A 22,437-nucleotide genomic window follows, 5' to 3' on the forward strand; every position below is an offset into this window, starting at 1 on the left:
CAAGCCTTCTCCTCTCCTTTTTAATTTTCTGCCCCACTCTCTCCTTCCCTTCCCCTGTCTCCACTCTTCTCACCCCCTCCCACCTCCCTTTCTTCCTTCCCTCGCTCTCGCTCTCCCCTTTCCCATCAGACTCTTCCCTCCCCCTCTTGCCCATTCCCCCCTCTCTCCCCTTCTCCCTCTATACCCACTCTCTCCCCCTCTCTCCTCTACCCCCTCTCTCTCCCCTTCCCCTCCCTCTCTCCTCTTCCCCCTCTCTCACTCCTTCCACTCTCTCTTTTCCCTACCCCTCTCTTTCCTGCTCCTTCCCCTGTGTAAAGTCCTGTCCCCTCAGTACAGACTCACACGAGGCACATACTGAAGTCAAGGTCACTCAGGACCTGCATCTTTATTACACAGCTCTCGAATGTCACACTTGCCTGAGACCTGTCCTTATATACCAGTCTGGGACAGGTATCCAGTATCTCCTGCAAGTGCACCCCTGGTGGTAAGGTAAGCTTGTGGTTACAGGTCATCTCTGGTTAAAGTCATGTATAGCATGGTAAGATACAGTTATGTACAGTAGTGTGAGATACATGACATCACCCTCCCCCAAGGTCTTATTGTCTTTATAGATTCAGTCTCTCAGGTGGTCTACGCTCTCGCGTGGAGTGTCTTAGTTGTGGTTCAGTTGTTTGCCTTGGTGCCTGTTGTTCTATCGGTGTGATTGCTGGTATCTCGCCTGGGCTGTCTGTCTGTTGGGATTGCCCTTTCCTCAGGTTGTTCCCTCTGCCTGTCCATCAGGTGTGATGTGAGTTCCACATTGTAGTCTGCCTCTGGTTCTGCAGTGTTGTTGGTAAATCTACTTTTGACTTGGTCTACTTGCCTCCGGCAGGTTTGGCCATTGTCCATTTGTACTACCAGTAGCCTGTTTCCTTCCTTACCTGTTACTGTCCCTGCAAGCCATTTGGGACCCCTGCCATAGTTTAGCACAAACACTTTGTCCCCTATCTCATTCCATCTCCCCCTCGAATTTCTGTCATGGTACTCAGTCAGCTTACGGCGCTTTGCCTCAACGATTTCGTGCATGTCTGGAGGATTAATGAGAGCCTTGTTTTTACAGTCCTTTTCATCAACAGTTGCGCGGGGGGGGGGGATCTCAGTCAATGAGTGTGGACGAGATCTGTATGCCAACAGCAGTCGCAACAGGCGACCCTTCAGCGTGGGACCTTCGATTTTAAGCATGCCTTGTTTAATGATTTGCACTGCTCTCTCCGCCTGGCCGTTGGAGGCTGGCTTGAACGGTGCCGTCTTGACATGATTATGCCGTGGTCAATTGTAAAGTCTTGGAATTCTACGCTGGTGAAGCACGGACCATTTTCACTGACCAATATGTCAGGAATTCCGTGCGTTGCAAACATGATTGCGAGGCTCTCCACAGTGGTGGAGGTTGTGCTCGAGTTTAAAATGGTGCATTCGATCCACTTTGAAAATGCATCTACAACTACGAGGAACATTTTGCCCATGAATGGGCCCACAAAATCTACGTGCACCCGCGACCACGCTTTAGTAGGCCAGGGGTTCAGTGGAGCCTCCCTGGGGGCATTGCTGAGTTGGGCACAAATGGTGTACCTTCGGACGCAGAGCTCCAAGTCCGCGTCAATACCAGGCCACCAGACGTGGGATCTGGCTATGGCCTTCAAGAGAATGATCCCCGGGTGCTCGCTGTGGAGCTCCCAGACAAATGCCTCTCCGCCTCGCAGAGGCATGACTACTAGGCTGCCCCACATCAGGCAGTCTGCTTGTAGTGATAGCTCATGCATGCGCCTGTGAAAGGGTTTTAATTCCTCGGGGCAGACATCGTGAGCCTCTGCCCAGTCACCAGTTAGGACACATCTTTTTACTAAGGACAACGTGGGGTCGCTGGCTGTCCAGGCTCTGATTTGGCGAGCCGTCATGGGCGAACCTGTGGACTCAAAGGCATTGATTGCCATGACTATCTCACAGTCCTGTTCATCAGACCTTTCCGTGGTCGCCAGGGGTAGCCTGCTGTGCGCGTCGGCACAGTTGTCTGTGCCTGGTCTGTGCCTTATGGTATAGTCGTAGGACGCCAGCATGAGTGCCCACCATTGAATTCGCGCCGAGGCTTTGGCGTTTATTGCCTTGCTCTCGGATAGGAGGGACGTGAGGGGCTTGTGGTCGGTTTCTAATGCGAACTTGGCCCCGAAAAGATATTGGTGCATCTTTTTGACACCATACACACACGCGAGCGCCTCTTTCTCCACCATTCCGTACCCGCGCTCCGCCCGCAAAAGTGACCTGGAGGCATAAGCTCTGGGTTGTAATTTACCCGCACTATTGACATGTTGCATCGCATGTGATAACTAGCTTTTTACCTGGATCAAAGAAAGCCAAAACACTGTTGGAACACAGAAGGTTGCGTGCCTTATTGAAGGCGCGTTCTTGGGCGTCCCCCCAAAACCAATCGCACCCCTTCCTGAGCAACACGTGGAGAGGTTCCAGCAGTGTGCTTAAGTTCTGCATAAAGTTACCAAAGTAATTGAGTAGCCCAAGAAAGGCGTGCAGTTCTGAGACATTCCGGGGCCTGGGTGCCAGGCGAATTGCTTCTGTTTTGGACTCTGTTGGGCGGATTCCATCAACGGCAATCCTTCTGCCCAAAAATTCAACCTCGGGCGCAAGAAACAGACACTTGGATTTCTTGACTCGTAGGCCTACCCGATCCAATCGACTTAGTACTTCCTCCAAATTATGGAGATGGGAGTCGGTGTCCCTGCCCGTGATAACTATGTCGTCTTGAAATACAACCGTCCCCGGGATGGACTTGAGCAGACTCTCCATGTTGCGCTGGAATATGGCAGCTGCCGACCTGATGCCGAATGGGCATCGATTGTACATGAAAAGGCCTCGATGTGTGTTGATGGTGGTGAGTAGCTTGGACACCTCGATCAATTCTTGCATCATATACGCAGATGTGAGGTCTAATTTTGAGAAAAGTTTACCTCCAGCTAATGTGGCAAATAAGTCCTCTACTCTGGGCAGCGGGTATTGGTCCTGTAGGGAGACTCTGTTTATGTTAGATTTGTCGACCCCACAGATTAGTACGGATCCATCAGGCTTCATGACGGGGACGATGGGACTTGCCCAGTCGCTAAATTCCACAGGTGATATAATGCCTTCCCGCAGAAACCTGTCTAGTTCGTGTTCAATCTTTTCCCTCATCACATAGGGCACAGCTCTGGCCTTGTGATGGACCGGTCTAGCATTCTGTCTGCTGTAGATTTTGACTTTAGTCCCTTTGAAGGTGCCCACACCTGACTGAAAGAGGTGTTCAAATCGACTTAGAACTGTTGAGTAGGAGGTCCGTTCCTCTGACGACATGGCGTGAATATCACCCCATTTCCAGTTTAGTTTTGCCAGCCAGCTTCTCCCCAGCAGTGCTGGGAGATCTCCGGGGACAATTCACAGGGGAAGTCGGTTCACTGTCCCTTTGTGTGTGACTGAGAGCATGGCGCTGCCCGAGGACTGGTACGATTTCTTTGGTATAGGTCCTTAGTTTGGTGTCGGCCCTTGTGAGTTTTGGTCTGTCTCTTTTGTGCGGCCACAGCTGTTCAAATTGTTGAGCGCTCATGAGAGATTGACTCACTCCCGTAACCAGCTCCATGTTAACGGGTATCCCGTTGAGTAGGACCCTCATCATTATTGGAGGCGTCTTGTTGTAGGATCAGTGGCTATTGATCGTGTTGACCCGCTGTACCTCGGCATCCCGGGTACTGTCCCCACCGTCTTCTGGTCCGCTTTCCGACCCTTCAGATTCGTATACCAGCCAAGCTGCCGTTTTTCTGCACATGCGGGCCGGATGTTCTGTATAGTTGCAGTTTCTGCAAACAGCATGCTGAAATTGACACCCCCTTGATGAGTGCCTTCCCCCACATCTCCAGCACAGACCGCTTCCATTGTTTCCAAAGGATGAGCTGCGTCTGGCTGATCTCTCTTGAGCTTCTCTCAGTCTGTAGTTGATTGCTCGCATTGTGGGTTGATGAGGTGTGAAGGCCGTTCATGTGGTCCTTGATGGCTTCTGGCGCCACTGCCTGCTGCTGAGGGCCTGCTCTCCTGCCTTTATCTGTGTGTGGGGGTACCGGCTTGTTTCACGCTGTGAACCCCTTGTTCCGATGTTTCGTTAGTTGTCGTACCTGCAGTGTAGATCAACCTCGTTTCTTCTTCTCCTGCCAAGTATGTCTGTGCAACCAGTGCTGCTGCCTCTAAGGTCAAGTTCTTGGTCTCTATGAGCTTTCGGAATATGCCTGCGTGGCCTATTCCTTCAATAGAAAAGTCTCTCAGTACTTCTCTCCTTAGTTCATCGGAGAAATCACATAAGCTAGCCAACCTCCGAAGTTCCGCCACGAAGTTGGGTATGCTCTGGCCTACACAGCATCTGTAGTTGTAGAACCTGTGTCTGGCCATGTGTGGGCTGCTCGCTGGCTTCAGGTGGTCTCTTACCAGTGTGCTCAACTCTTCAAACGACTTGCTTGCTGGTTTCTCGGGTGCCAGCAGGTCCTTCATTAAAGCGTATGTTTTCGAGCCACAGCTGGTCAAGAGATGGGCTCTTCTCTTGTCTGCCGTATCATCGTCGAACCAGTCTTTGCTTACAAAGCTTTGCTGGGAGTCTTTCTATAACGTCCTCCCAATTGTCTCCCGCATTGTATTTCTCATCTGAGCCGTTGGTCGCCATTCTGTGGATTCTGTAATCCCGTAACTCGTCGCCACTGTAAAGTCCTGTCCCCGCAGTACAGATTCACACGAGGCACATACTGAAGTCAAGGTCACTCAGGACCTGCACCTTTATTACACAGCTCTCGAATGCCACACTTGCCTGAGACCTGTCCTTATATACCTGTCTGGGACAAGTATCCAGTGTCTCCTGCAAGTGCACCCCTGGTGGTAAGGTAAGCTTGTGGTTACAGGTCATTTCTGGTTACAGTCATGTATAGCATGGTAAGCTACAGTTATGTACAGTAGTGTGAGATACATAACAACCCTGTTGGTGTCTCCATAGTTCAGGAGTTAGAACATTGGTCTTGCAAACCAAAGGTTGTGAGTTCAAATCTCACGGGTGTCTAGTTTATTATTTAAATACCCGTCTTTCATTCCTCCCTCCTGTCTCTCTTTTCCCTTTCCTTTCAGGTTCTCACACCGTCTCTCCCTTTCCCCTCTCTGCCCTCGCTCTCTCTCTCTCTCTCTCCTTCCCCTTCCGCTCTCTCCCCTCCCCCTCTATCCCACGCCTTCCACACTCTCTCTCTCCATCCCCTTCCTCTCCTTCTCCACCTCCTTCTTTTCCTCGCTGTCTCCCCTTCCCTCTCTATCACTCCTTCCACCCTCTCTTTTCCCTTCCCCTCTCTTTCCTGCTCTTTCCCCTGTACTTCCCAGAATAGGTGGCTCCATAGCTCCGGGATTAGAGCACTGGTCTTGTAAACCAGGGGTCGTGGTTTCAAAGCTCACTGGGGCCAAATCAAAATTAGCTCAGTGTTTAAATTAACGAGGGCTTTAATTATAAATATTAAACAGCTCCAAGACCGACCATAGAACAGGCTCTCCTCACACCCTTCCCTCTCTCGTGCACTCTCTCTCTCCTTGACCCATTTGACATATTTTTCCCCGTCTCTCACTCATTTCCCTCTCCCCCCTTCCCCCTTCCTCCTCCCTTGCCTCACCCTCTCTCCTTTCATTCTTTCCTCACTCTTTCCCTCTCTCTCCCCTTCCCCCACTCTCTCCCCTTCCCCCTCTCTTTTCTCACTCCCATCTTCCCACTCTCCCGCTTTCCCTCTCTTTTCCTCTCTCCTCTCTCTCACTCCTTCCCCTCTTGCTCCCCTTCCCCTCCCTCTCTCACCCATACCCCTCTCTCTTCCTCCCTGACTCACCTTCCCTCTCTCCCTCCTTCCACTCTCCCTGTCTCGCTTCCCCTCTCTTTCCTGCTCATTCCCCTGTCATCTTTACAGCAGGTGGCTCCATAGCTCAGGGTTTAGAGCACTGGTCTTGTAAACCAGCGGTCGTGAGTTCAAATATCACTGGCGCCTACTCAAAATTAGTTTAGTATTTCAATATGCATCTGCTTTTTCACTTTTCCCTTTCCTTTCAGACTCTCCCCTTCCCCTCTATTTCCCTCTCCTTGCCCTCCCTCCCCACACCCCTCCACTCTCTCTCTCCCCATCATAAAAGGTTTATAAAACAACATCACTTTGTTAACAGTACTTGTAGCAGCACTTGTGTGCTGAGAGATTTGCTTCGTATTGTCACTGGTGGCAATAAACGCCTGGGCTATCGCTATGGACTCACTCAAGGTTGGGGTCTCTCCAATCAAACGTTTGCGAAGTACAGTTTCGTGGTCAATGCCAAGTGCAAAGAAGTCCTTGAGCATGTGCTCCAAATGTCCTTCAAAATTTGCAATGTCCTGCAAGGCCCCTTAGCTCGGTGACACAGCTTGTCACTTCCTGGCCTTCAGACCTCTTGTACGTGTAGAACCGATACCTCGCCATCAGAACGCTTTCCTTCGGGTTCCCATGCTCCCGGACCAGTGTGCACAACTCATTGTACGATTTCTCTGTGGGTTTCGCTGGAGCAAGCAGGTTTTTCATGAAGCCATACGTTGGTGCCCTGCAAACGGTGAGGAGAATCGCCCTTCATTTGGCAGCGTTCGTTTCTCCTTCCATCTCGTTGGCCACGAAGTATTGGTCGAGTCACTCCACAAAGGTTTCCCAATCATCTCCCTCCGAAAATTTCTCCAGGATGCCCACTGTTCTCTGCATCGTTGGGTTCGTCATCTGTATCTCGTCGCCAGTTGTCGTGTATGAATAAAGAGTCTGACCAGATACTGCGGGCTCAAAGCAGAGTGTGACCATAGTCTTTTATTACAGGTCTCCAGAGTGCCTCTCCAGCCTGTTAGGCATCCTTAAGTACAGGTGCTCCCAAGGGATTGTGGGATCCTTTGGGACTCCAGGGAATGTGCCCTCTGGTGGTTACACAAGGTATTTATAGGTTTACATATAAATGACCCATTCTACATCTTTTTACCCCTCTCTCCCTTTCCCACCATCTTGCTTTCCCCGTCTCTCACTCATTCCCCTCTCTCACTCCCGTCTCCCTCGCCTCACCCTCTCACCTTACCCCCTCTCCCTCTCTCCCCTACCCACTCTCTCCACCCTCTCTCCCCTTCTCTCTCACCCCTCCCCCTTTCTCTCCCCATCCCCCTGTCTCTCTTTCCCCTCCCTCTCTCTCGTCTTCCCCCTCTCTCTCACTCCTTCCACTCTCTCCTTTCCCTTCCCCTCTCTTTCCTGCTCCTTCCCCTGATTTTCTAAAAGCAGGTGGCTCCATAGCTCAGGGATTAGAGCGCTGGTCTCGTAAACCAGCGGGTCGTGAGATCCAATCTTACTGGGGCCTACTCAAAATTAACTCAGTATTTAAGTTCGCTGTCAATTAGCGAAGGATTTAATTTTAAATATTAAACAGCTCTGAGACCAACCCGGGAACAAAAGTCTGTGCTGTTCCTCTTTCCTGCTCTCTAGCTTTCCCCGCTACTTTTCTCACTCTCCCCTTCCCCCTCTCCATCCCCTTCCACTGTCGCTCATGCATTCTCCTCTCCCTTTTCATTTTCTCCCAACTCTCTCCCTCCCCTCCCCTGTCTCCACTCTTCTCGGCCCCCTCCCTCCTCCCTTTGTCTCCTTACCTCGCTCTCGCTCTCCCCTTTCCCCTCAGACTCTCCCCCTCCCCCTTTGGCCCATTCCCCCCTCTCTCACTTTCTCCCTGCCCCCCCTCGATCCCCTTCCCCCCTCTCTCCCCTTCCTGCTCTTAAACACGCGTTACCCTCTCTCTCACTCCTACCCCTCTCTACCATTCGCCACTCTCTCACTCCTTCGCCGCTCTCTCACTCCTTCGCCGCTCTCTCACTGTCCCCCTTCCTCCCTCTCTTTTCCCTCTCCGCCTCTCGCTCTCCCCCTGCCCTCTCTCTTCCTTCCTGTCCCCAGGGATTGTGAGTTCAAATCTCACTGGGGCCTACTCAAAATTAGTTCAGTATTTAAATTCACTGTCAATTAACAAGGGCTTTAATTATAAATATTAAACAGCTCCGAGACCGACCCTGGAACAACAGGCTCCCCTCACACCCTTTCCACTCTCCTCTTCTCGTCTCTCTCACACTCTCTCTCCCCTTCCAAATCTCTCTCTCCCTTCCCCATCATGACCCGTTCGACATCTTTTTACCCCTCTCTTCCTTTCCCACTATTTCGCTTTCCTTGTCTCTCACTCATTCCCCTCTCCCCCCTTCCCCATCCCTCACCTCACCCTCTCTCCTTGCCCCTCTCTCCTTCCCTTCTCTACTTTCATTCTTTCCTCACTCCTTCCCTCTCTCTGCCCCGCCCCCTCTCTTTTCCTCTCTCCTCACTCTTACTCCTTCTGCTCTTGCTCCCCTTTCCGTCCCTCTCTCTCCCATACCCGTCTCTCTTCCTCCTGTCTCACCTTCCCTCTCTCACTCCATCCGCTCTCTCCCCTTCCCCCTCTCTCACTCGTCCACTCTCTCTTTTCCCTTCCCCCTCTCTTTCCTGTTCTATCCCCTGTCTTGCCCAGAACAGGTGGCTCCATAGCTCAGGGGTTAGAGCACTGATCTTGTAATCCAGTGTCTGTGGGTTCAAATTTCACTCGTGCCAATTTAGTATTTAAATACCTGTGTGTTATTCCTCCCACCCTTTCCCCTTTTCTTTCAGGTTCTCCCCCTCTATGCCCTCCCCCTCTCTCTCTCTCACTCCTTCCCCCTCTCTCCCCTTAACATCTCTTTCCCCTTCCTTCCTTTCTCTCCTCCTCCCCTCCTCTCTCTCACTCTCTATTCCCTCCCTCCACTCTCTCTCCTTTCCCTTTCCTTTCAGATTCTTCCCTTCACCCTCTCTCTCCCCTTCCCCTCTCTTTCCGTTCCCCATCTCTCTCCCCTTCCACCCTCTATTTCCCCCTTCCCTCTTTCCTACTCCTTCCCTTCTCTCTCTCCCTCCTACATTCTACATTCTCCCCACGTCCCTATCTCCCCTTCCCCTCCCTGTCTCCCCTTCCCCCTCTCTCACTCCTTTCCCTCTCTTCCCTTCCCCTTCACTTCTCTCCCCTCCCCTTGTCTCACTCCCCTTCTGCTCCCTCCTCTTCTTCATTCTTTCTCACTCCTTCCCCCTTTCTTCCCTTAACCTCTCTTTGCCCGTCCCTCTCTCTCACCCCGTCCCCCTATCTTTCTCCTAATCTATCCTTCCCTCTCTCTCTCACTCCTTCACCACTCTCTCCCGTTCCTCCACATCTCTCTCCCCTTCCCCTCTCTCTCACACCTTCCACCCTCACTCTCCCCTTCCCCTCTCTCTGCCTCCCTGTCTCCCTTCCCCTCACTTTCCTGCTCCTTCCCCTGTTTTCCTTACAGCAGGTAGCTCCATAGCTCATGCGTTAAAGCACTGGTCTTGTAAACCAGACGTCGTGAGTTCAAATCTCACTGGGGCCTACTCAAAGTTAGTTTAGTATTTAAATATGCATCTCTCTCTTCTGCCCATGCCTTTTCACTTTCGCTCTCCCTCCTTACTTTCCCTTTCCTTTCAGACTCTCTCTTTCTCTCTCCCATTCCCTTCTTTTTCCCTTTCCTTGCCCCCCTCCCCACACCCCTCCACTCTCTCTCTCCCCTTCATAAAAGATTTATAAAGCAACATCACTTTGTTCACAGTACTTGTAGCAGCACTTGTGTGCTGAGAGATTTGCTTAGTATTGTCACTGATGGCAATAAACGCCTGGGCTATCGCTATGGCCTTACTCAAGATTGGGGTCTCCACAGTCAAAAGTTTGCGAAGTATAGTTTCGTGGCCAATGCCAAGTATAAAGAAGTCTTTGAGCATGTGCTCCAAATGTCCTTCAAAATTTGCAATGTCCTGCAAGGCCCCTTAGCTTGGTGACATAGCTTGCCACTTCCTGGCCTTCAGACCTCTTGTACTTGTAGAACCGATACCTCGCCATCAGAACGCTTTCCTTCGGTTCCGATGCTCCCGGACCAGTGTGCACAACTCATCGTACGATTTCTCTGTGGGTTTCGCTGGAGCAAGCAGGTTTTTCATGAGGCCATACGTTGGTGCCCTGCAAACGGTGAGGAGAATCGCCCTTCGTTTGGCAGCGTTCGTTTCTCCTTCTATTTCGTTGGCCACGAAGTATTGGTCGAGTCGCTCCACGATGGTTTCCCAATCATCTCCCTCCAAATATTTCTCCAGGATGCCCACTGTTCTCTGCATCGTTGTGTTTGTCATCTGTATCTCGTCACCCATTGTTATGTATGAATAAAGAGTCTGACCAGATATTGCGGGCTCAAAGCAAAATATGACCTTAGTCTTTTATTGCAGGTCTCCAGACTGCCTCTCCAGCCTGTGAGGCCTCCTTAAGTACAGGTGCTCCGAAGGGATTGTGGGAGCCCTTGGAACTCCAGGGAATGAGCCCTCTGGTGGTTACACAAGGTATTTACAGGTTTACATATATAACACCAATCATGAACCGTTCTATATCATTTTATCTCTCTCTCCCTTTCCCACCATCTTGCTTTCCCCGTCTCTCACTCATTCCCCTCTCTCACTCTCTTCCGTCTCCCTCGCCTCACCCTCTCACCTTCCCCCCTCTCCCTCTCTCCCCTACCCACTCTCTCCACCCTCTCTCCCCTTCTCTCTCTCCCCTTCCTCTTTATCTCCCCATCCCCCTGTCTCTCTTTCCCCTTCCTCTCTCTCTCTCTCTTCTTCCACCTCTCTTTCCCCTTCCCCCTCTCTCTCACTCCTTCCACTCTCTCTTTTCCCTTCCCCTCTCTTTCCTGCTCCTTCCCGGATCTTCGCCAGCAAAAGTGGCTCCATAGCTTAGGGATTAGAGCCCTGGATTCGTAAACTAGGTGTTGTGAGTTCAAATTGCACTGGGGCCGATTCAAAAATTGTTTAAATTCATTTTCAATTGACAAGGGCTTTAATTGTAAATATTAAACAACTCTGAGACTGACCCAAGATCAAAAGGCTTCCCTGTTCTTGTCTCTCGCCCCTATCGTCCCCTGACCCACCCTTTCCCTCTCTCCCTACTTTCCCCATCACTACACACTCTGCCTCTTTTTACTCGTTCCCGCTCTCTCATTTTCCCCGCTACTTTTCTCACTCATTCCCCTCTCTCCCCTTCCCCACTCTTTCCCCGTCCCCACTCTCTCCCCTTCCCCTCTCTCTCCCCTTCCCCACTCTCTCCCCTTCCCCACTCTCTCCCCTTCTCCTCTCTCTCCCCTTCCCCATTCTCTCCCCTTCCCCATTCTGTCCCCTTCCGCACTCTCTCCCCTTCCCCACTCTCTCCCCTTCCCCACTCTCTCCCCTTCCCCTCTCTCTCCCCTTCCCCACTCTCTCCCCTTCCCCACTCTCTCCCCTTCCCTCTCTCCCCTCTCTCCCCTTCTACATCTTTTTACCCCTCTCTCCCTTTCCCACTATCTCCCTTTCCCACTATCTCCCTTTCCCCATCTCTCACTCATTCCCCTCTTCCTCTTTCCCCTCCCTCGCCTCACCCTCTCTCCTTCCCCTTTCTCCTTCCCCTCTCTACTTTCATTCTTTCCTCACTCCTTCCCTCTCTCTCCCCCTCCCCTCTCTTTTCTCCTTCCCCTCTCACTCCCGTCTTCCTGCTCTGCCCCTCCCCCTCTCTTTTCCTCTCTCCTCACTCTTACTCTTTCCCCTCTTGCTCCCTTTCCCCTCCCTCTCTCTCCCATACCCCTTTCTCTTCCTCCCTGTCTCACCTTCCCTCTCTCACTCCATCCGCTCACTCTCCCCTTCCCCTCTCTCTTACACTCCTTCCACTCTCTCTTTTTCCTTCCCCTCTCTTTCCTGCTCCTTCCCCTATTTGTTTCTAAACAGGCGGCTCCATAGCTGAGAGGTTAGAGCAATGGTCTCGTAAACCAAGGGTCGTGAGTTCAAATTTCACTGGGGCCTACTCAAATTTAGCTCAGTATGTCAATTAACAAGGGCTTTAATTATAAATATCAAACAGCTCCGTGAGTGACCCTGGATCAACAGGCTCTCGTCTCGATTGCACTTTCTCTCAATCAAAATCTCTCTCCGCCTTCCACATTCTACATCTTTTTACCCCTCTCTCCCTTTCCCGCTATCGCTTTCCTCATCACTCACTCATTCCCCTCTCTCCCCCTCCCTCCTCTCACCCTCTTCCCTTCCCCTCTCCACTATCATACTTTATTCACTCCTTCCCCTCTCTCTCCTTCCTCCTCTATCTTGCCCCTCACTCCACTTCTCTTTTCCTCTCTCCTCTCTCTCACTCCTTCCCCTCCTCCGCCCCTTCTCCTCCCACTCTCTCTTTCCCTCCCCCTCCTTCCCTTTCTCTCCCCTTAAGCTCTCTCCCCTCCCTCTCTCTCCCACTCTCTCTCCCTCCCTTCCACACTCTCTCTCCATCCCCTCCCTCTCTTTCCCCACATCCTTCTCTTCCTCGCTGTCTTCCCTTCCGTCTCTCTCACTCCATCCCCACACTCTCTAACCTTCCCCTCTCTCCCCTTGTCCCCTCTCTCTCACTCCTTCTACTCTCTCACCTCTTCCCCTCCCTTCTCTCTCTCTCCTTCCACTCTCTCACCCCTTCCCCTCTCTCTCTCACTCCTTCCACTCTCTCTTTTCCCTTCCTCTCTCTTTCCTGCTCCGTCCCCTGTCTTTCCGAGCGTAGGTGGCTCCATAGCTCAAGGGTTAGAGCACTGGTCTTTTAAACCCGTGGGCATGGGTTCAAATCTTACTGGGGCCGACTCAAAATTAGCTCAGTATTTAAATTTGCTGTTAATTAACAAAGGATTTAATTATAAATATGAAACAGCTCTCAGACCGACTCTGGAACAACAGGCTCATCTCTCTTACACTCTATCTCCCTTCGCCATCACGACCCGTTCTAAATCTTTTTCCCACTATCTTGCTTTCCCCGTCTCTCCCTAATTCCCCTCTCCCCCTTCCCCCTCCCTCATCACACCCTCTTTCTCATTCCCCCTCTCTCCCCTTACTCGCTATCCTTCCCCCTCTCTCTTCCTTCCCCTCACACTCCACTTCCCTTCTCTCTACCCGGCTCCTTCTCTCTCCCCTTCCCTCTATCACTCTCCCCGTCTTCCCCTCATTCCCCTCTCCCCGCCTTCTCGCTCCCTCCCCTCTCTCTTCCCTTCCCCACTCTCTCCCCTTCCCCTGCCTCTTGTTCCCCTTTCCCCCTCTCGCTCACTCCTTCCACTCTCTCTCTTTCCCCTTTTCCCTTTTCCCTCCCTCCTGTCTTTCTCTTTTCCCTTTCCTTTAAGGTTTTCCCCCTCTCTCTCCCCTCCCCCTCTCACTCCTTCCCCCTCTAACCTCTCTCTCCCCTTCCCCTCTCTCTTTCTCCCAGTCTCCCCTTCCTCCCTTCTCTCCCACTCCTTCCCTTCTCTCTCCCCACCCTTCCACACACTCTATCTCTCTCCATCCCCTCCCTCTCTTTCCCCACCTCACTCTTTTCCTCGCTGTCTCCCCTTCCCTCTCTCTCATTCTATCCCCTTCCCCTCTCTGCCCTCCCCCTCTCTCTCTCACTCCTTCCCCCTCTCTCCTCTTAACCTCTCTCTCCCCTTTCCCTTTCTCCCAGTCTCCCCTTCCTTTCTTCTCTCTCACTCATTCCCCACTCTCTCCCACTCTCTCCCCACCCTTCCACATTCTCTCTCTCTCCATCCCCTCCCTCTCTTTCCCCGCCTCCCTCTCTTCCTCGCTGTCTCCCCTTCCCCTCTCTCTCACTCCTTTCACTCTCTCTTCTCCCTTCCCCTCCCTTTCCTGCTCCTTCCCCTATCTTTCTCAAAGCAGTTGGCTCCATAGCTCAGGGGATAGAGCACTGGTCTAGTAAACCAGGGGTTGTGGGATCAAATTCCACTGCGGCCTACTCAAAATTCACTGTCAATTAACAAGGGCTTTAATTATAAATATTAAACAGCTCTGAGACTGACCCTTTAGCAACTCTCCGCTCTCCTCTTCTCATCTCTGTTATACTTTCTCTCCATCGAAATATCTCTCTCCCTTTCCCACGATCTCACTCTCCTTCCTTGTCTATCTTATTCTCTTCCCAACCCCTCTGTCTGCTAACCACTCCTTCCACCTCTCTCACTCCATTCACTCCCTTCCACACACTCTCCCCTTCCCCTGCATCTCTCTCTTTCCCCTATTCCCTTGTCCCTCCCTCTTGTCTTTCTCTTTTCCCTTTCCTTTCAGGTTTTCCCCCTCTCGCTCCCTCCCCCTCTCTCTCTCCCCTCCCCCTCTCTCTCACTCCTTCCCCCTCTAACCTCACTCTCCTCTTCCCCTCTCTCTTCCTCCCTGTCTCCCCCTCCCCCTCTCGCTCCCCTCCCCCTCTCTCTCACCCCTTCCCCTCTCTCTCTCACTCCTTCCACTCTCTCTTTTCCCTTCCTCTCTCTTTCCTGCTCCGTCCCCTGTCGTTCTGAGAGTAGGTGGCTCCATAGCTCAGGGGTTAGAGCACTGGTCTTTTAAACCCGTGGGCATGGGTTCAAATCTTACTGGGGCCGACTCAAAATTAGCTCAGTATTTAAATTTGCTGTTAATTAACAAAGGATTTAATTATTAGCATGAAACAGATCTCAGACCGACTCTGGAACAACAGGCTCATCTCTCTTGCACTCTATCTCCCTTCCCCATCACGACCCGTTCTAAATCTGTTTCCCGCTATCTCGCTTTCCCTGTCTCTCCTGTTCTTGCCTTTCGCCCCCTGACCCAGCCATCCTGCTTTCCCCATCACTGCACATTCTGCCACTTTTTACTCTTTCCCGCTCTCTCGCTTTCCCTGTTTCTCTTTATCACTCATTCCCCTCATCCCTTCCCCACTCTCTCCCCTTCCCCATTCTCTTCCCTTCCCCTCTCTCTCCCGTTCCCCTCCCTCTCTCTCCCCTTCCCCCCTTTCTCCCCTTCCCCCTCCCTCTCTCCCCTTTCCTCTCTCTCTCCTTCCACCTCTCTCTCCCCTTCCCCCTCACTCTCTCCCCTTCCCCCACTCTCTCCCTTCCCCCTCCCTCTCTCCCCTTCCCCCTCTCTCTCCCATTCCCCCACTATCTCCCCTTCCCCCTCTCTCTCCCCTTCCACTGTCACTCACTCCTTCCCCTCTCCCTTTTCATTTTCTCCCCCACTCTCTCCTTCCCCTCCGCTGTCTCCACTCTTCTCACCCCCCTCCCACCTCCCTTTCTCTCCTTCCCTCGCTCTCACTCTCCCCTTTCCCATCAGACTCTCCCCCTCCCCCTCTGGCCCATTCCCACCTCTCTCCCTTTCTGCTCCCCCCTCTCTCCCTTCTCCCTCTCTCCCATTCACCGCTCTCTCACTCCTTCGTCGCTCTCTCACTCCTTCGCCATTCTCTCCCCATCCCCTCCCTCTCTTTCCCCTCTCTGCCTCTCTCTCTCCCCTTCCCCTCTCTCTTCTTCCCTGTCTCCAGGGGTCGTGGGTTCAAATCTCACTGGGGCCTGCTCAAAATTAGCTCAGTATTTAAACTCACCGTCAATTAACAAGGGCTTTAATTATAAATATTAAACAGCTCCGAGACCGACCCTGGAACAACAGGCTCCCCTCACACCCTTCCCCCTCTTATCTTCTCGTCTCTCTTACACTCTCTCTCGCCTTCCAAATCTCTCTCTCCCTTCCCCATCACGCCCCATTCTACATCTTTTTACCCCCCTCTCACTTTCCCACTATCTCGCTTTCCCGTCTATCACTCATTCCCCTCTCCCCCCTTTCCCCCTCCCTCACCACACCCTCTTTCTAATTCCCCCTCTCTCCCCTCATTCTCTATTCTTCCCCCTCTCTCTCCCTTCCCCTCACACTCCCCTTCCCCTCTCTCGACTCGGCTCCCTCTCTCTACCCTTCCCTCTCTCACTCTCCCCGTCTGTCACTCATTCCCCTCTCCCTGCCTTCCCCCTCCCTCCCCTCACGCTCTCCCCTTCCCCCTCTCTCTCCCCTTCCCCACTCTCTCCCTTCCCCCTCTCTCTCCCCTTCCTCCCTTCTCTCCCACTCCTTCCCTTCTCTCTCCCCACCATTCCACACACTCTCTCTCTCTGCATCCCCTCCCTCTCTTTCCCCAGCTCCCTCTCTTCCTCGCTGTCTCCCTTCCCCTCTCTCTCTCTCTTCCCTTCCCCCTCTCTCTCACTCCTTCCACTCTCTCTTTTCCCTTCCCCTATCTTTCCTGCTCATTCCACTGTCTTTCCCAAAACAGGTGGCTCCATACCTCAGGGGTTAGTGCACTGGTCCTCTAAACCAGGGGTCGTGGGTTCAAATCTCAGTGAGACTTACACAAAATTAGCTCAGTATTTAAATTCACCGTCATTGAACAAGGGATTTAGTTATAAATATTAGACAGCTCCGAGACCGACCCTGGAACAAAAGGTTTCCCTGTTCTTGTCCCTTTCCCTCTCTCCCTGCTTTCCCCATCATTACATATTCTGCCTCTTTTTACTCGTTCCCGCTCTCTCGTTTTCCTCGCTACATTTCTCACTCATTCCCCTCTCTCTTCCCTTCCCCTCTCTTTCCTTCCCCACTCTCTCCCCTTCCTCACTCTCTCCCCTCTCTCCCCTTCTCTCCTCTTCCCCACTCTCTCTCCCCTTCCCCACTCTCTCCCCTTCCCCTCTCTCTCTCCCCTTCTCCTCTCTCTCCTCTCCCCCCTTCCCCACTCTCTCCCCCCTTCCCCACTCACCCACTCTCTCCCCTTACCCACTCTCTCACCTTCCCCACTCTCTCCTCTTCCCCACTCTCTCTCCCCTTCCCCACTCTCTCCCCTTCCCCACTCTCTCCCCTTACCCACTCTCTCACCTTCCCCACTCTCTCACCTTCCCCACTCTCTCACCTTTCCCTCCTCTCTCTCACACTCTCTCACTCTCTCTTCCCTCCCTCCTCTTTCTCTCCTTTCCCTTTCCTTTCAGATTCTCCCCTTCCCCACTCTCTCCCCTTACCCACTCTCTCACCTTCCCCACTCTCTCACCTTCCCCACTCTCTCACCTTTCCCTCCTCTCTCTCACTCTCTCTTCCCTCCCTCCTCTCTCTCTCCTTTCCCTTTCCTTTCAGATTCTTCCCTTCTCCCTCTCTCTACCCTTCCCCTCTCTTTCCGTACCCCATCTCTCTCCCATTCCCCTTCCTCTCTCCTACTCCTTCCCTTCTCTTCCCTTCCCCTTCACTTCTCTCCCCTCCCCCTGTCCTCTCTCTTCTTCTTCACTCTTTCTCACTCCTTCCCCCTCTCTTCCCTTCACCTCTCTTTCCCCGTCCCTCTCTCTCCCCTGCCCCTCTCTCTTTCTCCCAATCTACCCTTCCCTCTCTCTCTCACTCCTTCACCACTCTTTCCCATTCCTCCATCTCTCTCTCCCCTTCTCCTCTCTCTCACTCCTTCCACTCTCGCTCTCCCCTTCCCCTCTCTCTGCCTCCCTGTCGCCCCTTCCCCTCTCTTTCCTGCACCTTCCCCTGGCTTCACTAAAGCAGGTGACTCCATAGCTCAGGGGTTACAGAACTGGGGTCGTGAATTCTAATCTCACTGGTGCCTACCCAAAATTAGTTTGGTATTTAAATATGCATCTCTCATTTCTGGCATTCTCTTCTGCCTTCTCACTTTTCCCTTTCCTTTCAGACTGCCCCCTTCTCTCTCTCGCTCATTCTCTCTTTCCTTGCCTCCCTCCTCCTCCTCCTCCACTCTCCCTCTCCCTCTCCCCCAATCATAAAAGGTTAATAAAACAACATCACCTTGTTCGCAGCACTTGTGTGCTGAGAGATTTGCTTCGTATTGTCACTGGTGGCAATAAACGCCTGGGCTATCGCTATGGCCTTACTCAAGGTTGGGGTCTCTGCAGTCAAAAGTTTGCGAAGTACAGTTTCGTGGCCAATGCCAAGTACAAATAAGTCCTTGAGCATGTGCTCAAAATTTGCAATGTCCTGCAAGGCCCCTTAGCTCAGCGACATAGGTTGTCACTTCCTGGCCTTCAGACCTCTTGTACGTGTAGAACCGATACCTCACCATCAGAACGCTTTTCTTCGGGTTATGATGCTCCCGGACCAGTGTGCACAACTCATCGTACGATTTCTCTGTGGATTTCGCTGGAGCAAGCAGGTTTTTCATGAGGCCATACGTTGGTGCCCTGCAAACGGTGAGGAGAATCGCCCTTCGTTTGGCAGTGTTCATTTCTCCTTCCATCTCGTTGGCCACGAAGTATTGGTCAAGTCGCTCCACGAAGGTTTCCCAATCATCTCCCGCCGAAAATTTATCCAGGATGCCCACTGTTCTCTGCATCGTTGGGTATGTCATCTGTATCTCGTCGCCAGTTGTTATGTATGAATAAAGAGTCTGACCAGATACTGCGGGCTCAAAGCAAAGTGTGACCTTAGTCTTTTATTACAGGTCTCCAGAGTGCCTCTCCAGCCTGTGAGGCCTCCTTAAGTACAGGTGCTCCCAAGGGACTGTTGGATCCCTTGGGACTCCAGGGGATGAGCCCTCTGGTGGTTACACAAAGTATTTACAGGTTTACATATATAACACCCATCATGACCCGTTCTATATCTTTTTACCCCTCTCTCCCTTTCCCACCATCTTGCTTTCACCGTCTCTCACTCATTCCCCTCTCTCACTCTCTCCCGTCTCCCTCGCCTCACCCTTTCACCTTCCCCCTCTCCCTCTCTCTCCTACTCACTCTCTCCACCCTCTCTCCCCTTCTCTCTTTCCCCTCCCCCTTTCTCTCCCCATCCCCCTGTCTCTTTTTTCCCCTTCCCTCTCTCTCTCCTTCCCCCTCTCTCTCCCCTTCCCTCTCTCTCTCACTCCCTCAACTCTCTCTTTTCCCTTCCCCTCTCTTTCCTACTCCTTTCCATGTCAGCTACTGCAAATGTGGCTTAGTAGTTCTGAGTTAGAGCACTAGACTTATAAACCATTGGTTGTGAGCTCCAATCTTACTGGGGCCTACTCAAAATTAGCTCAGTATTTAAATTCACCGTCAATTAACAAGGGCTTCAATTATAAATATTTAACAGTTCCAAGACTGACCATGCAACAACAGGCTCGTCTCTCTTGCACTCTCTCTCCCCTTCCAAAGCCCTCTCTGCCTTCCCCATCACGACCCGTTCTACATCTTTTTACCCCGTCTTTCACTCATTCCCCCTCTGCTCCCTTTCCACTCGATCGCCTCACCCTCTCTCCTTCCCCCTCACTCCCATTCCCCTCTCTCTCCCCTTCCCTCTCTTGCTCTCCCCTTCCCTCTCTACTTTTATTCGCTCCCCACTCCTTCCCCTCTCCCTCCTTCCTCGTCTATCTTACTTCTCTCCCCAACCCCTCTGTCCGCTAACCACTCCTTCCCCCCTCTCTCCCCTTGCCTCTCTCACTCCATCCACTCTCTCCCTCCCTTCCCACACACTCTCTCCCCTTCCCCCCTCTTCCTCGCCCCGTCCTGTCTCTCCCCTTCCTCTCTCTCTTCCTCCCCGGTCTCCTTTTCCCCTCTCTCTCACTCCTTCCCCACTCTCTCCCCTTCCCCTCTCTCTCTCCCCTTCACCCGCTCTCCTCCCCTTCCACTCTCTCTTCCTCCCTCTCTCCCCCTCCCCCTCTCTCTCACTCCTTCCTCACTCTCTCCCCTTCCCCCTCTCTCTCTCCCTGCCCTCTCTCTTTTCCCTTCTCCACTCTTTCCTGCTCCGTTGCAGAGCAGGTGGGTTCATAGCTCAGGGGTTACAGCACTGGTCTATTAAACCAGAGGTCGCGGGTTCAACATCCCAGCAGAGCCCTACTCAAAATTAGCTCAGTATTAAAATTCACCGTCAATTAACAAAGTCTAAAAATATAAAAAAGCTCTGAGACTGACCCTAAAAGAAAACTTTCTCCTTTTGTCCCTCTCTCCCTGCTTTCCCCATCACTACACATTCTGCCTCTTTTTACTCATTCCCGCTCTCTCGCTTTCCCCGTTTCTCTTTATCACTCATTCCCCTCTCTCTCCCCTTCCCCACTCTCTCCCCTTCCCCACTCTCTGCCGTTCCTTTCCCTCTCTTTCCCTTTCCCCCTCTCTCTCTCACATCTTCCTCTCTCTCACCCATTCCCTCTTTCCTCCACCCATTTACACACTCTCTCTCCCCTTCCCTCTCTCTCTCTCCCCTTCCCCCTGTCCCTCTCTCTTTTCCCCTTCGCTCTCGCACCTTCCCCCTTCTCCCTCTCCCCTTCCCTCACTATCTCTCTCCTTCCCCCGCTCTCTCTCCTTCCCCCCATCTCTCTCCCCTCCCCCCCTCTCTCCCCTTCTCTCTCTTCCTCCCCTTCCCCCCTCTCACTCCTTCCACTCTCGCTCTCCCCTTCCCCTCTCTCTGCCTCCTTGTCTCACTTCCCCTCTCTTTCCTGCTCCTCCCCCTGGCTTCTTTATAGCAGGTGGCTCCATAGCTCAGGGGTTGGCCACGAAGTATTGGTCGAGTCGCCCCACGAAGGTTTCCCAATCATCTCCCTCTGAAAATTTCTCCAGGATGCCCACTGTTCTCAGCATCTTTGGGTTCATCAGTATCTCGTCGCCAGTTGTTGTGTATGAATAAAGAGTCTGACCAGATACTGCGGGCTCAAAGCAAAGTTGACCTTAGTCTTTTATTACAGGTCTCCAGAGTGCCTCTCCAGCCTCTCCAGAAGTACAGGTGCTCCCAAGGGATTGTGGGAACCGTTGGGACTCCAGGGGATGAGCCCTCTGGTGGTTACACAAAGTATTTACAGGTTTACATATATAACACCCATCATGACCTGTTCGACATCTTTTTACCCCTCTCTCCCTTTCCCACCATCTTGCTTTCCCCGTCTCTCACTCATTCCCCTCTCTCACTCTCTCCCGTCTCCCTCGCCTCACCCTCTCAACTTCCCCCCTTTCCATCTCTCCCCTACCCACTCTCTCCACCATCTCTCCCCTTCTCTCTCTCCCCTCCCCCTTTCTCTCCCCATCCCCCTGTCTCTCTTTCCCCTTCCCTCTCTATCTCACTTCTTCCACTCTCTCTTTTCCCTTCCCCTCTCTTTCCTGCTCCTTCCCCTGATTTTCCAAAAGCAGGTGGCTCCATAGCTCAGGGGTTAGAGCACTGGTCTAGTAAATCAGGGATTGTGAGTTCAAGTCTCACTGCGGCCTACTCAAAATTAGCTCAGTATTTAAATTCACCATCAATTAACAAGGGCTTTAATTATAAATATTAAACAGCTCTGAGACTGACCTTGGAACAACAGGTTCTCTCTCCCTTCCCCATTCTACATCTTTTTCCCGCTATCTCGTTTTCCCCGTCTCTCACTCATTCCCCTCTCTCTCCCTTTCCCCCTCACTCACCTCACCCTCTCTCCCCTCACTCTCTGCCCTCCCCCTCTCTCTCTCTCACTCCTTCCCCCTCTCTCCCCTTAACATCTCTTTCCCCTTCCTCCCTTTCTCTCCCCTACCCCTCCTCTCTCTCACTCTCTCTTCCCTCTCTCCTTTCCCTTTCCTTTCAGATTCTTCCCTTCTCCCTCTCTTTCTCTTCCCTATCTCTCTCCCCTTCCCCTCCCTCTCTTTCCCCTTCCCTCTTTCCTACTCCTTCCCTTCTCTCTCCCCCTTCTACATTCTCCCCACCTCCCTCTCTCCCCTTCCCCTCCCTGTCTCCCCTTCTCCCTCTCCCTCACTCCTTCCCCTCTCTTCCCTTCCCCTTCACTTCTCTCCCCTCCCCCTGTCTCACTCCCCTTCTGCTCTGTCCTCTTCTTCACTCTTTCTCACTCCTTCCCTCTCTCTTCCCTTAACCTCTCTTTCCCCGTTACTCTCTTTCTCCGCTGCCCCTCTCTCTTTCTCCTGATCTATCCTTCCCCCTCTCTCTCACTCCTTCACCACTCTCTCCTGTTTCTCTCCCTCTCTCGCCCCTTCCACTCTCTCTCACTCCTTCCACTCTCGCTCTCCCCTTCCCCTCTCACTTCTGCCCTGTCTCCCCTTCCCCTCTCTTTTCTGTTCCTTCCACTGTCATTATTAAAGCAGGTGGCTCCATAGCTCAGGGATTAGAGCTCTGGTCTTGTAAACCAGCGGTCATGAGTTCAATTCTCACTGGGGCTTACTTAAAATTAGTTTAGTATTTAAATATGCATCACTCCCTTCTGCCTTTTCCCTTTCCTTTCAAACTCCCCCCTTCTCCTTGACTCTCTACCCCCATCATAAAAGGTTTATGAAACAACAGCACTTGTGTGCTGAGAGATTTGCTTAGTATTGTCACTGGTGGCAATAAACGCCTGGGCTATCGCTATGGCCTTACTCAAGGTTGGGGTCTCGACAGGCAAAAGTTTGCGAAGTATATAGAAGTCCTTGAGCGTGTGCTCCAAATGTCCTTTAAAATTTGCAATGTCCTGCAAGGCCCCTTAGCTCGGTGACATAGCTTGCTACTTCCTGGCCTTCAGACCTCTTGTACGTGTAGAACCGGTACCTCG

General features: G+C 52.3%; 4 non-coding genes across 4 annotated transcripts; all 4 read left to right on the top strand.

The window, feature by feature from the left end:
• The first annotated feature begins 12,722 nt into the window (after positions 1–12,722).
• Positions 12,723–12,795, top strand: trnak-uuu (transfer RNA lysine (anticodon UUU)). Its single transcript has one exon. It is a non-coding gene; the product is annotated as a tRNA-Lys (tRNA).
• Positions 12,796–14,490: 1,695 nt separating this feature from the next.
• Positions 14,491–14,563, top strand: trnak-uuu (transfer RNA lysine (anticodon UUU)). Its single transcript has one exon. It is a non-coding gene; the product is annotated as a tRNA-Lys (tRNA).
• Positions 14,564–21,060: 6,497 nt separating this feature from the next.
• On the top strand, positions 21,061–21,133 carry trnat-agu (transfer RNA threonine (anticodon AGU)). Its single transcript has one exon. It is a non-coding gene; the product is annotated as a tRNA-Thr (tRNA).
• Positions 21,134–21,996: 863 nt separating this feature from the next.
• On the top strand, positions 21,997–22,069 carry trnat-ugu (transfer RNA threonine (anticodon UGU)). The gene has a single exon. It is a non-coding gene; the product is annotated as a tRNA-Thr (tRNA).
• The last annotated feature ends 368 nt before the right edge of the window (positions 22,070–22,437 follow it).

This window comes from Pristiophorus japonicus, unplaced genomic scaffold (genome assembly GCF_044704955.1).
Source record: "Pristiophorus japonicus isolate sPriJap1 unplaced genomic scaffold, sPriJap1.hap1 HAP1_SCAFFOLD_452, whole genome shotgun sequence".
Lineage (NCBI taxonomy): Eukaryota > Metazoa > Chordata > Chondrichthyes > Pristiophoridae > Pristiophorus > Pristiophorus japonicus.